The sequence below is a fragment of the Plectropomus leopardus genome, chromosome 5 (assembly GCF_026936395.1).
Source record: "Plectropomus leopardus strain MGB_pleo_1.0 chromosome 5, ASM2693639v1, whole genome shotgun sequence".
Lineage (NCBI taxonomy): Eukaryota > Metazoa > Chordata > Actinopteri > Perciformes > Serranidae > Plectropomus > Plectropomus leopardus.
The window spans coordinates 24,824,420-24,838,394 of record NC_142180.1 but is presented as its reverse complement, the minus strand read 5'-3'; the positions used below and the strand labels follow the sequence as shown (position 1 = coordinate 24,838,394).

Here is a 13,975-nt window from a genome sequence, read left to right as displayed (position 1 = left end):
TAATTAAACCTTTACAATCAGTGCAAATGAACAATCAACACAGTTCATAAAGTGCGGCAATTCCAAGGACACACTAAATACACACAGCCGAGAGACGTCGCTACACTGTAAAAACTGACCTCATAAAACAGCCAGATGAAAATGTCAACAATATATGAATATGAACATGAATATTTCACATTTTCACATCATAACTATCATCAAATGTCTCTAGAGTGGCAGTTATCAATCCTACCTGTCTGTTAATCGGCAGTGTTTATTTAACAAGTTAATACAATTTTGTGTCTGAAAAGTGTTGTTTCTCTTTAAGTCCCAAATTGAAGCTGAGAAAGGTCGATCTGCAACTAGACAGAAACACTTGCAGCCTAACCGCACCAACTCTATTTAAACAGCCACGAAAATATGGTGCCAAGTCACCAGAAGCACATAAAATAAAGAGGCATGCTAAAAAATATTTTTGTCATTGATATCTTACAGTAAGCTTGCTGTTCTGTTTTGCTTTTGTTACACCAACTAACTAAAAAATGTTGTCACTGATGTTAGAGTTTTTACTGTTCTTATCTTCATTAAAAATATTTTTAATCTTGTAATTTAATTTTTTTTATATTTTTCTCCCCGTGGTATCGAAAATGGCGTCGAGTATTGAGTATTTTTCTGCGCATCAGTACAGCTAAGAAGAAGAAGAACTGTATTTTTGGCTTGTGGGTTAACTACCACTTTAAATCAGTTCTCTTTAATATTCCTGGTTTTTGGATTTATTCAGCAGCTATGGTGCAATGTTTTACTCCCACTGGCAACAAAGAAGTCTTCTGACTTTGCTCCAGCTGTGGTTTGGATCTCTGACTGATTAATTTCCATAGTAACAGCGGCTGATGCTCATGGATATTGTAGATATTGGCCATCAGTAACATATCATACTGATAAATATCAAGGGGACTCCTGTGTTTCTGGGTCGATAAACATCGGGGATTTGATTTGAAGAAATCTTATTTTACCTATAAATCAACGAATCATAGAAAGGGCAGTGTATTGTCCTAAATTCATTTCACAAACTGAGAGTGTAACGGTTTGATGATGCCATCCAGGATAATTAGAAACCACAACATTAATGCAGCCACTTATAATGAGAGCACAGCTGTTTTAACACAAGCAGCAGGTCGCCACACACTCTTTTGTCCATCTGCGGGTTCTTTCTTTCTATTAGTTCATTATTTTTAGTTTGATTCTCATATTTTATTTAACAGGTGCAGCTCTGCTAAATTATACTGTCATTATGTTAAGCTATAATCTAAACAGTGTTACCACGGCAACCGTCAACAGTGAGCAAATGAGAGTGTGATGTAATTTCAACACAATACAGATACCCTACAGCCGTGACACAGTGAGGGGATAGGGGGTATCTGTGTGTGTGTGTGTGTGTGTGTGTGTGTGTGTGTGTGTGCGTGCATGTGTGTGTGTGTGTGTGTGTGTGTGTGTGTGTGTGTGTGTGTGTGTGCGCGCGCGTGTGTGCGTGCGTGCAGACAAGAGGTGAAATTAAAGAGGGGATTTGAAGAAGAGATGGAGCAAAAAGGGGGGGTATGAGGCTGAGAAAACACAGAGATAATGTTCCCTGTGGGGGAGAGAGGAGGGGTGAGGAGGACAAGTGAGAGAGACGAGTATTAGATTCTAATGAAAAATCTGCCTGCAGGTATTCATCATATCTGCGGGCAGATCATTTCACAAGCGACAGAGGAACACTGATGTATTCAGGGCGATTGTTTTTGACACAGAAGCTAACTGTTGCTGTTTGAAAGCACATTAATGTTTCCCTGCCTGAGGAGAAATTCCAGTATGTTTCAGTGTGGGTCTTTGGCCATTGCGACTATTGGTCATGCTAACTTTGCACTCGACCCCTAAGTTGTAGAGATGACACACTTGGAAAATCTAGACATGTGCTCCCATCTGTGTGAGAGCTGTGGTCAACCACAGACAAAATCGATCTAATTAAATTCTACCTAATTTTCAACTAACAGCCCAATCGCCAGAAAAAAAGGTTGGCATTTTATATTTACAACTACAAATACCCTCAAGGGCCATATTCAGACATTGCGTTCACGAAAACAAGACGTTTGCAAAGTCGCAGTAACCTTGACCTTTAAAAACTGACAAGGTCACAGTGACCTTCACCTTTGACCTCTGCTCACTAAATTCTAATCAGTTTATGTGTCTGGTTTTTTTTTTTTGAGAAATTGTGTTCACAAGAACAGACAAAAGCAAGGTCACTTCGCCCTTTACCTTTAACCTATGACCACCAAAATCTAATTAGCTTAGCTTAGCTTAAGTCCAAATGTCAATTTTAAAGGAATTCCGTCGCGGTCTGAAAATATTGTGTTCACTAGAATGTACCAGACGGACAGACAACCCAAAAACATAATGCCTCCAGCCTTGGTCTACTGCAGACACTGAGGCGTAAAAATGTTAATTTCCAACCCTGGATACAAATTCTGCCCCCAGCATCATTTTAGTAACGTCTGGGCTTCTGCCCGAGCAGCAAAATATGACGAGTAGGGACGAGACCATGTTGTCCATGTGGTCAAAAACACTGATTTCAGTACATATGAAGCAATCAAAGTCTTTTTGGGGACACTTTTATCTGTTACCTCTGTTGAAGTGAAAAACTAATATTGGTTCAGTAGCATGCATACAGCTCACTTGGTCAGCAATCCAAAGTAGAAAAAGGTGCTTAGCTGTCATTATTTTGATAACTGAACAAAACTACTTCTCTCATCCCCGAAATGGTTTTGTTGGGGTCGGGTCACGTGGGTTGAACACCTCTTGACGGTAGAGTTGGGTCCTATTGTTAAAGGTAGTGGCAGCAATTCCTCACTTTCCTTCTATATCACAGAGATCATGCTGGTTCATTCAGAGTTAATGTCTACACGGACTGTCATCAAAGCCAGTGATAAGAAAGCACAGGCTGGATTTCACCCCCTGGTCACAGCAACTGATTCAACCACAAAAGCTGAGACACCCTGAAAGAAAGATCCAGACAAAGAACATTTTCCTGTCTTAACTCCGGGGAAGAAGCCACAAGGTCAAATTGGAGGGATTTCTAAAAACCAAACAGTCCACAACGTTTGTCATGACAAGTTGACAAACCATTCACTGTAAGTTCAGGCTTTTCTGTGCACTACGATCCATTGTTTGAATCGAAAACCTGCTTGCAGGTGGTTAGAACTGTCTCTCCAGCAGCATTTATGTATGTAAAATTAATAGGACACCAGTGTTGGGGTCGTTTCTCAAAAGGTGTTACACATTACTCATTATTAGTTATATTTTTTAAAAGTTATATCATTACGCTGCTTGTTACTCCCTGCTAACGATAATCTGTTACACTACTCATTATATTAGTTGCAAAAATGGTTACTGCAACCTTTTTTCCTGAAAATTCAGACTTTTCATGTGCCTCTCTGTGTGAATTTCAGGGTAATATATGAAAAATGCACTAAGACTAAATGGCTTGTGAATGTTTTATTTACGTGACAATCTTCTGTTGCCTGTGACCAGCACTTTTGCATGGATCTGTCTTAAAGACGGAGAGTCAAACCTGGAGATACACTGCAAAATCTGACAAGTTGATCTTACTTAAAAAAATCTTGGAAAGATAACTATTCATCTTGATTTATGTTTACTAGATATCTATTTATTGAATTTTCTCAACATTTAGCTGTATTTATTAAATTTTGTCAAGTTGTTGCAACTTAAAAATGACAATTCAAAATACCTTGTTCTTGTGTTAACCAGGTTAGTCTGACTTAACTTGATCATCACAAAGAGGATTTTGCCAATGATTAAATTGGGGGATCTGCAAGTTCTGTTTTGTTAACATGTTTAAGAAAATACAAATATGAGTTTGCCACCAGCAGGATATACTGTAGATATATAGCACAGTAAACATGCTTTTTTCAAGTTGCTAAAGGTTAGAAAGATTGACTAAATTAAATTTGACATTTTTAACTTGCAACAACTTCACAAAATTAGGAAAATATGACTAAATTTTGAGCAAACTTAACAATTAGATATAAAGTTAGCATAAATTAAGACCAACAGTTATAATTACTCAAATTTTTCAAGGCAATCTTGTTAGTAGTGGTAGGCAACATTTCATTCACCACATATCCAGCCACAACCATCTTTAGCTCTCTCAGTTAAAGCCTGTAGCTTCACACTGTTGCACTGTCTGTTGTAGTTGTTGTTTCAGGAGGTTTGAGGTCATGTTTCTTGCAGTGTGAAGAACCTTAGTACGACTATCTGCAGCAACAGTGTTATTGTCGTCTTTCCTCACGACAAAACCAAAATAATGAAAATATTTCCAGCGGCTGAAGGTAGGCATTTCCATTTTCCTAATTAGCTTTGTGCTTTTTGATGTGCATGCACAGCGCAATGATTACTATGAATCCACTGCTGTGATTAATTGTTGTATTTTAAATCAGTGGTGGGGTGATCAAAAGTAATGTTGTAACGAGATATTTGGTTTTGGGGTAAGTAGATTAATATCACTGAATATAAGTAATTTGTTAAACTACTCTTTACTGGAAAATTATTATTACTGTAAAATATTACTAGTAACACGTTACTGCCCGACGACACAGATGTCAGTTGTGTTGGAACGCAGTGAAAGATGAGACTGATCAATTAAAATTTTATTCTTGAGGAGGCAATTTTCATTCGAAAAAGTCATGACTTTATGTTTTAAACTGAGTCTGTTCGTAAAATCACAGATGATGTAAAGCACCGCCTTAAAAGACAGACAAAGGTGATGTAAGACCTAAAAAAAAGTATATAAATAGTGAACAATACTGCAATTTTGTGAGGAAAAAAATCAGTGAGAGGGATATTGTGAAGAGGTGAAGAGAGTGATCTCAAATGGATTCAGGTTGATGCAGCTGTTACTCTGAAGTAAAACCTCAGTCTTCTTGGCCAGACGCTTTGCGGATATTTTATGTTCTGCATGTAAGCTCACACAGGTCTATTATTTGTCCTTTGTGCTGAGAGTTCTTGCTTTGGCTCTCAAGCTGCAGTTAATACGTCAAACATGCCATGGAGGTCACAAATATATTGAGCAAGACCTTTATACTTCAGAGGACCGCACAGTGCCTCTCACAGACAATAAACAAAGCCTGAAGTATGTTGTGTGTCCTGCATTTATTCTGTCTATTTATAACTGAGAGCAAGATGTTTTTCTCTCTGAAAAAAAAAAACAGCCCTTTTCCACAAAGTAACAGCTAAGAAAGTTGTGAAAGGATGTCGCAGACACATGGGGATTGGTTTGAGGTCTATATATTCAAAAGTGAGCAAGCTTTTAAAATCAGACATATGAGAAGTAGCTTCATGTCAATATATTTAAAATTAGAAAGCTATTGAAATCACAACCTCGAAATGCGTGTATTTATGGCATTAGATAACTGGTAATGGTGCTAAGAGATTCACAAATGCTTTTTAACAGCTGTGAAACTTATAAAAGGATGGCACAGACACATATTGGCTTATTTTAATTCCAAACAAACTGGTATGCTTTGATGGGATAATTCAACTTCTAGAACATATTCTTCAGGTAATCCTTCGATGGGCATGAAATCAGCTTTATTTAGTTATATAATTTGGTGATTATTGAATTTACACTTAGTAATCTGTCAAACAACTTTGGCTCTGCAGTGCATATTTTTGGTTTGACGAATAATTCCCACAGATCCCTGAGATATTTCAACTTTATCTGCACGATGCATTTTTCTTGTGTCCAGGTCAGAGTTGTGCACCAACAGTCACCTACAGCGTTACGGGATTTCTAAATCTTTTGACGCACTGATTTGTTTTTATTAATTCACCCATACTTGTCTTAACACTTAAATACTGCAGGTGGAATTTATGGAAATCATATAGATCTGATGAAAGTATCCGAAATGTCAAGCAACTGAAAACCAGACATAACATTATTAAAAAAGACATTATCACTCCTTCCCACAAAGATCAATAGTAAATTAAGAAAGGCACAAACTGTCTAGATATAATAGCACAGGTAGGTAATATTTTAAGCACTTCCTCAGTTTGACATTTTACAGAACATAACAGAGAACAGTGGGTGAATAAAATGATTTTAAAAAAATCAATTAGACTTCATGGAAATGTAAGACAGCAGTATGAAATGCACGCTTGTTGATCCAGCAGGGTTCCATCTCAAACGCCGGGACACAATTTGGTAATATACTCCTCATGTGATTTTCAAGACTTCAATTAGCTTTGCAAGAGTGCCACAAAGTGTGCTCTTTTAAGAGTTGTTATTGCACACAGTGAAAAACACATTTGAAGATCTGCCTCCAAAAAGAGAAATTTAATATAAAATAAAAAATAAATGGAGTGCAGCTCATTAAAGGCGTTACTCAGCTACAGTCTTTTTGGTTTATCTTTATCGATGTTGCTTGTAATTGTGAAAAGTACTGCACATTATCATATGGTACATTATGCATCACCTAAAAAGGTGAATTCTAAAAAGCTGCTGCTGCTGCAAAGTGAAGCTCAAATGTGAGTGCTAAATCAGAGGAAAAGTGACAGACTTATTAAGCCGGGTTGCAAAGGAAATCTATACTCCCTCGTCTGTCTGCTTTTTAGGAACACATGGCCCCTCAGCTCAGCAGAGAAAAAGCAATCCAAATCTGTATCTAATCCCCTCATCGCTCCCTTAAATCTGCAGCCAGAGACCATGCGACCAGATAAGACTAGAGGAAAGAGAGGGAGGAGAAGCAGAGCAAAGAAAAGAAGAAAAAGGAGAAGGTGGACAAATATCAGACAAATAGCAGACAAACCAGAGATGCAACAGATTGAGATAAAACATCACAATGGAAAAATTGGAGTTTAAAAAATATCAAACTGTACATGTAGGTCTTAAAGGATTAGTTTGACGTTTTAGGAAATATGCCTATGAGGGAGCATTTCATGAGTACAGTTAGCTTAGGGCTACGCGTAAGACGAAATATATCGAATATATCATTCCATATTATGCTATATTGTTTATATGGTTTACATCATCTAATAATGATTTGAGTCCGTCCTTGTGGCCGAGGCGGCGTCTACACAATGCACAGCACCCAAACAAACAAACATGGAGGAGCTGGAAAGCGATACTGAACGTAGAGATTCAGCACAAGACACTGACACGGACTGGTCTACTCAAAATGAGGAGGACCTCGGACCCAAAAGAGGGGCTACTTCTGTCGTTTTGACCAGATTTGGATATGAAAAGTCAGACACAGAAGTAGGGCTGGGTGCATGTACTCGATGCATCGTGGCTTGTTCCACGTGTGATGTATAAAATGACTTTATAAACTGTCGGTCTCCTGGGTTTGCCCTGCGTTTGTTTTACCCGTCCACCACTTAAACCTGCATCCTTCCTGCTCTGTTCCCGTCAGTGTATTGGTCACATGATCATAGCCTTCCTGATCTCGTGGGTTATATATAAAATACTGGCTTATCATTATTATGTGGGTTGTGTACAAATTGTGGTGAAATAATTTTGGTAGGTATGAGTACAAACAGTGCATGGGAACAGCCCGTTTGGCTTAATATCAAACTGGTTTGACATTTTTTTACAACAGCCCAGCCTGGGGCTCGCTACTGGCTGTAGTTTAGTTCCCTCAATCTAACCAGCGCCTTAATATCCCTGACGGATTACTCAAATTAATGCAAAACATGTCAGGCAGAGTTTTGGCTCTTTGGCTTTTGTTTAAACTAGAGTTGGTGCGTCTGGATTTTCTTATGGCCCGCCACCAATTCTGCCACCGCAGACACAAAAGGTACAAAGGCAGATCAAGAGAAGGGCTCGCCTGTCTCATTCACAAAGTCAGACCAAAATCCAATGAAACGCTATAAAGAGGCCGTGCTGATCAAATATATATCAAGATTATGTCACTGCACTCACCTAAAATATTATTATAAGTGAGTTTGTGCACAGGAGGTGGGCACCGTACTGCTTCCCGGATAGCAAAAACTGGCAGAAAAATGGAGCTCAAACTTTAAAACTAAGCAGTGCTGATCAAATATAAACCAAGATTCTGTAACTGAGTTGCATATTTCTCCCCTAAAATGTTTTAGAAGCATGTTTTAGCTTACCATTTCACTGTAATACGAGATAGTTTCTTGTACTGGCCGCCATTGTATCACACGTACGTCACCAAACAGCAGGAAGGTTTCTTAGTCTGGTGCTGTGAAGTGCTTTCTAGTAGTTAAAGGTTTTCTAACATCTGAGCAAAAATGTCCTTTTTCTCCTTTCTCTGGTCATGTAGCACCAATTTCAAAAGTATTTGCATCTTTCCATTGCATATGTCCCACTTTTATTACAAGACCATCTCTCCAGCAGTGTGTATTTCGTATTTCGGAATGAGGTTTTGCATATTAAGCAGCACAAAATAATAATTTCATAGTGAAATATAATCAAAACCAACTGTTGGGTTCTTTGGGCTCATAGAGACTGAATATCATTTTGTCCAGCATCGTCTGAAAAAACATGAGCACAGAATGTGCAGTCATTTGTCTCTGCATGTTTTCAGGATTTTTGTAGACACCAACAAGCTGTGCCCACCTAAAATAGTGAAATATCACACCATGTCCTTCACATGGAGTTAAAAGAGCAATCGGGTCTCACAAAAAGTCCACATCTTTCCCCGGCTCCCCTTCTGCTGGTTAATTTCATGCTGCCTGGTGAGATGGGGGCTCAGGACAGACTTAACTGTAACAGAAAATCAAACCATCTCAGAATAGACGCCTGGAATAAACACGCAAACCTGAAATAAGAGCAATAATTAATTTATGTATTAGCCTGCTGGACAAGGGGGCAGGGAAACACCGAGGACAAACTGCTCGTCTATAACAAAAACTAATTGATTAATTGATTAGTTGACTGGCAAAAAACTACTTTTATAATTTAATTATAGTTTTAGGGTTTTATTAAGCAATAAGACAAATATTTGCTGGTTTCATGCTTTTTAAATGTGGGAATTTGATGCTTTTCTTTGTCAAACATGATTATGACTGACATGAGGATTGTTGGCTGGATAAACCATAGCATTTGAAGACGTCACCAGGGCACGTTAGACTTTTTTCTGGCATTTTATTGACAAAACAATGAAACCAGAAAATAATGGGTGGGTTTACTGACGATTAAAAAGAATCAGCCCTATAATCAAAACACATGAGCCGGTATTTTCAGGCTATTCAAAAAAAGAAAAATTAGACACAGCGAGCTGAGACCATCACTATCAACACCATCACACTCAATCCCCAAATGCAGCTGGAGGTCTGATTCTCATCCGTGCCTCTCACAGCTCTGTGACCAATCAATACATTTAAGCCCCTCTGCCCTCGGCCCGGTGCAAGCGAATGAATACACTCAGAAGCAAAGAGGCTGCTCGCTTTCCTCCTGCAAGTCATGAAATTGGCTCGGCTGCAAGTAGACAGGGCGGAGTCATCTGTATGTACGTTTGTCTGAGTGTCAGGACCCAGCACATTTTCTCATCAATAACTCAAAGCAGCAAAATGACACAAGTTGAAAAATTGTACATTAAGTTGATGGAAAACTTTTACTGAATGTTTTCTTTCTCTCTGTAGTCGGAAATAAAAGCAAAACAAACATGGAGAATGAGTGTCCTATGCTCTGTAACTTTGAACACAAAGATGGATGAATAACGTGCAGTCCATCCTAATCTCTGTTCACTCACTGATAATTATCAGCAATAAAGTCTCCACCTTTGTCGCATTCAAGGAAAAAACTTCACTTCCTGTGAAGTTACCATGACATGCACACTTTCCGAACACCCACACTACAGCAGTGATGTAATTGACTCCCACTGACTGAAACCACAATGAATGTGAGGGAGATTTTTTTTTCCATCTCCTTGACAGGTACCCATTGTGCAACTTGAAAGGAGCTCATGCTTACAGGCGTCCCTTCACAACCCTATAAGTGACGTCACAGACATTACACATACTTTTTCCTAAGTGGGAACTGCAACATGAGCTCTTCAGTACCTATTGTGCCACTTTGTGAAAACATCTGAGCCCGCAGCTGTTGTGTGCTAAATGTTGATGCTAAAAGCCAGTGTTAATCACCAAAAGCCCATTAGCAACAGGTAAGGGTCTCGCCTTGGCCGGGTTCTCAAGCCATGGCAACAAGCAGTTAGTGAGTTAGCCAACTAGAATATGTCCTCCCACATTACAGTCCAAATCCTCTTTACACACTGCAGGGAACACAATCTGCTGGTTGCAAGTATGTAACTAACAAACTAGTGAACTTACGAGTGCCTGTAATTTACCAGAGTGCTGACAAATTAATAAATGTGAATGGACTGCACTTGAACAGCAGTTTTTCTAGTCATTTCTGACCATTTAATCCCACATTCTCCCATCCACACACACATTCATACACTGACAGCCAAGGCTACTGTACATGGTGCCACCTGCTTCTCAGTTTTTCAGACCATTGACCCGCACTCACACACTGACGGAGCAGCCATCAGGGGTTCAGTATCTTGCCCGTGGATACTTCGACATGATGACTGGAGAAGCCGGGGATCAAACCACCAACCTTCCAATTAGAGAATGACCAGCTTTACCTCTGAGCCGTAAGCCCCCGTCTGCCAATCTGTGCAATAACTCTTTAACATTTATGACAAAAAGGATGTCGAATCACAGCCACAGACAGTAGTGACAAAAATTAAATATCCACTTCAGTATAGCAACCAATGCCGAGCAGATGTTAAAAGTTATGTTTCAGGTCGAGTGATGCCGACGTCCTGTCCTACCGACCTTTAGATTACTTTTTCCCTCCCATTTGTAGCATTTAAAAGTCTGATGGATGCCGTCTCTTACATTTATTCCGACATGTCTGTTGTGGTCACTTTTCGTCTTGTTCTAAAGTGGTCGTACTTCGTGGTACATTATGATATATATTTTTTTATTGCTTAAAAAAACAATTTCTTAAAGAGAAAAAAATAGACCTTTTACACATTTAAAAGTTATCTACTATAAATTTGTGACTGACAGAGTAGGTAAAGACGGGGGAAAAGCAAATTACAATATAAAAACAGACAAATAGACAAACTGAATGCTTCATTTTTTTCTACTGTGAAAAAATAGAGGTCCACACACCAGGGAGCTCCCCTTAAAGGATTTTATCCTACGAAAAATAAGTGATGTTTCAAGCTAAAAAAAAACCGCTCTTCCTCAGACTCAAGACTCATTTTTTTCTACTAAAACAAAAATGACGAAAAAAGAATAACAGATCAACAATCAGAAACGTTTGTATTTTCCAATATATTCCATCTGTTTGGTAATTTTATGTAAGTGTAAAAAAAGATAATACTCCTCATGTACCTCTTGCTGAAAGCGGCTAACGGTGCCAACAGTGTGAACAGTGCTAATAACCTGGGGGGCGATTAACTAGCTAGTGGGATACACACACAGGGACTCGTGCTAACATGCGCACGTAGCTGGACCAGCTACTACAACAAAGAACAGAGAAGCTCTGGTTACACACAGAGAGGTAACGTGACTTCCCTCTCAGGACGCCATGACTCCCCTAAATGTTTTCATAACACATGGCAGTTTGTTGCTATGTAAATGCTCTGAATGTCACATGTAGAGCCTTTAACATGGAAGAAGCTGCCATCTGTCAATAGGTCTGTGTGTGTTTGCTTACCTTGATAACGACAGTATATGACTGTATGCAGCCAGGAGGGAAAGATACATAAGAGCCAGGAAATGGCACCCGAGTGTGTCAACTGGTTTGTTATGTTCACCCTTCACCATCCGTCTCCACGTCACCCTGTGCGAGAAAAACAAATGAATACTGTTATCATCACCAAACACTGTATTCCTGTCCTCCTAAGTGCTTATCACAGTGGCTGCACGGACTTTTTTTAGAGGCAAAAACAATGTTTTCTAGGCACTGATGTTTGTACTCATGTGCATGTGTCTGTTCACATGAATATGTCATACGTCATACCTATCCATTGTCGATGATGGAGGTACAGCAGATTTTCTGAAGCATCTATTCACTAATGCTCCTTCAATTAGAGTCTTTGTTGTGGTAATCACACCTCTGGCGTCTGGGCCTCGAATTATCATCACTGGCCCTCATTTAGTTACAACGCCTAATTTTCTTTTTTGCCTCTTCAGCCCAGCAGCGCAAGCACACATCAACACCGAGGTGTAAGGTGCTGTTTTTTTTTAACATCAAAATCAAATGGTATAACTTGATACAGACAATGATTGCGCACTGAAGTTTCTTTCTCTCTCTCTTCAATGTATTCTCATAAAATGGTTTATAATATATCTTATACATTAATACAATGATATTGCATATACACAAATTACTTGGACATGATTACATGTGATGTATACAAATTGTGATGCTTTACTTTTTGTAGGTATACATACGAGCAATGCATGAGAGCAGCCTGGCTAGCTGTGGCTAGTTTTGTGCTGGAAAATGGCAAATATTTCTTATTATATATTATATTTTCTTTGGTAGAAAGTGTTGTTTCCTGCACCCGCACTTCAGCAATAAAAACTGACGCCGAGTAAAAGCATTGCTGCTGTCTGGCATGACAGGGAAGACGAATCAGATGCTGATGAGACAGGCACATTGTGTTTGTCTTTTTTAATAAACAAAGTTCTCTTTTGACTGTTCACTTTGAATCTACTTAATCAAACTACGGCATTCATCTATTAAATAAAGTGTGGGTCTGTCTACATACAGTCCAGTACAATTTGTATTCAGAAGTACATCTGATCTCAAACATTAGAATAAACCCACAGAAGTATAATCACTGTGTATTTTAGTTGCACAAAGTAAAGAGCAATGTGACTAATCCGGTGAGTAAATCCCGAACATTTGAACATTTAATTCCTATCACATTTCTAAAGTGACATGATATATGACTTTGTCATTGGGATGTGTAAGGGATGGTGTATGGCGTGTTACCAAGGCTAGACACCTGTCAAGCTGGAGACCACTTGTCGAGACCATCAAACAACAGGTTGTTGTTGTTTTACTGAGACATTGCAGGACCGGTATTGTGCCCCCAAAACTGAGTGTTTTAAGCCAAAACATTATCTTTGCCAAGCGAAGGAGTTCAAATACCTCTGGGACTTGTGTATGAGCGAGGGTATAATGGGGCGTGAGATAGACAGGCAATTTGGCGCCAAGAGGAACATTGCCAGTATTGATTCTGAGTGCCCCAGAGACGACGTTTCCCTGTAGGACGGCGTGGAAGGTAGCACTGCCCTCGTCAAAAAGCCAACGGTATTTTTCCATTGGAGTTTTAATTATTGCAGAAAATAAGCTCTGTGGCAAACATATTATATGTACACGTTTTGTTCAGCAGGATTAACTTCACAAATAAAAAATTAGGATTTTTGAAGCCCAAATGCAATCCCCTACAAGTAAAACGCTAACATTAGACTGCAATTGAACTACACCACATTTGCATTTATTGACATCACCACGTGTTCGGCACAGTCTGTGATGATGTTCTGTAGTTTCATTTAGCCTCTTGTTAGCCGTATTTTAAGCACCCTGCCAAAAACACATTTAAAAAACCCACTGACTTCAAGACAAGGAAACTAGAGGTCCTTAACTGCTACCTCATTTTCGGGTGTTAGGACTTATTACTGGGGTACTCGACAGGGTCGATATAGCCCTGCACTCTGCCAGTTGTTGACATGATGACATAAAATCGGTTAATACAAATCAATATTACAATGTTTGATTTCTTCAAGCATCTTTACCATGACTTAACATCTGTAACATCAACATGTCATACAAACATGCAGAGAAACCTTTCACTTGTGTGAAACATTCATCATATTTATATTGTTCAATTCAAAACCAATTGCATGCAGGATTTCTACAAAGGCACTTCATTTTTTAAAAATTTCAAAATTC

General features: G+C 39.0%; 1 long non-coding RNA gene across 1 annotated transcript in view; it reads right to left on the bottom strand.

The window, feature by feature from the left end:
* The window catches only part of LOC148189580 (uncharacterized), a 46,332-nt gene that overhangs the window by 21,069 nt on the left and 11,288 nt on the right, over window positions 1–13,975 (bottom strand). Inside the window, exon 3 of the long non-coding RNA XR_015776543.1 lies at window positions 11,726–11,851. This is a non-coding gene — a long non-coding RNA (uncharacterized LOC148189580). The remainder of the gene's footprint in view (window positions 1–11,725; window positions 11,852–13,975) is intronic.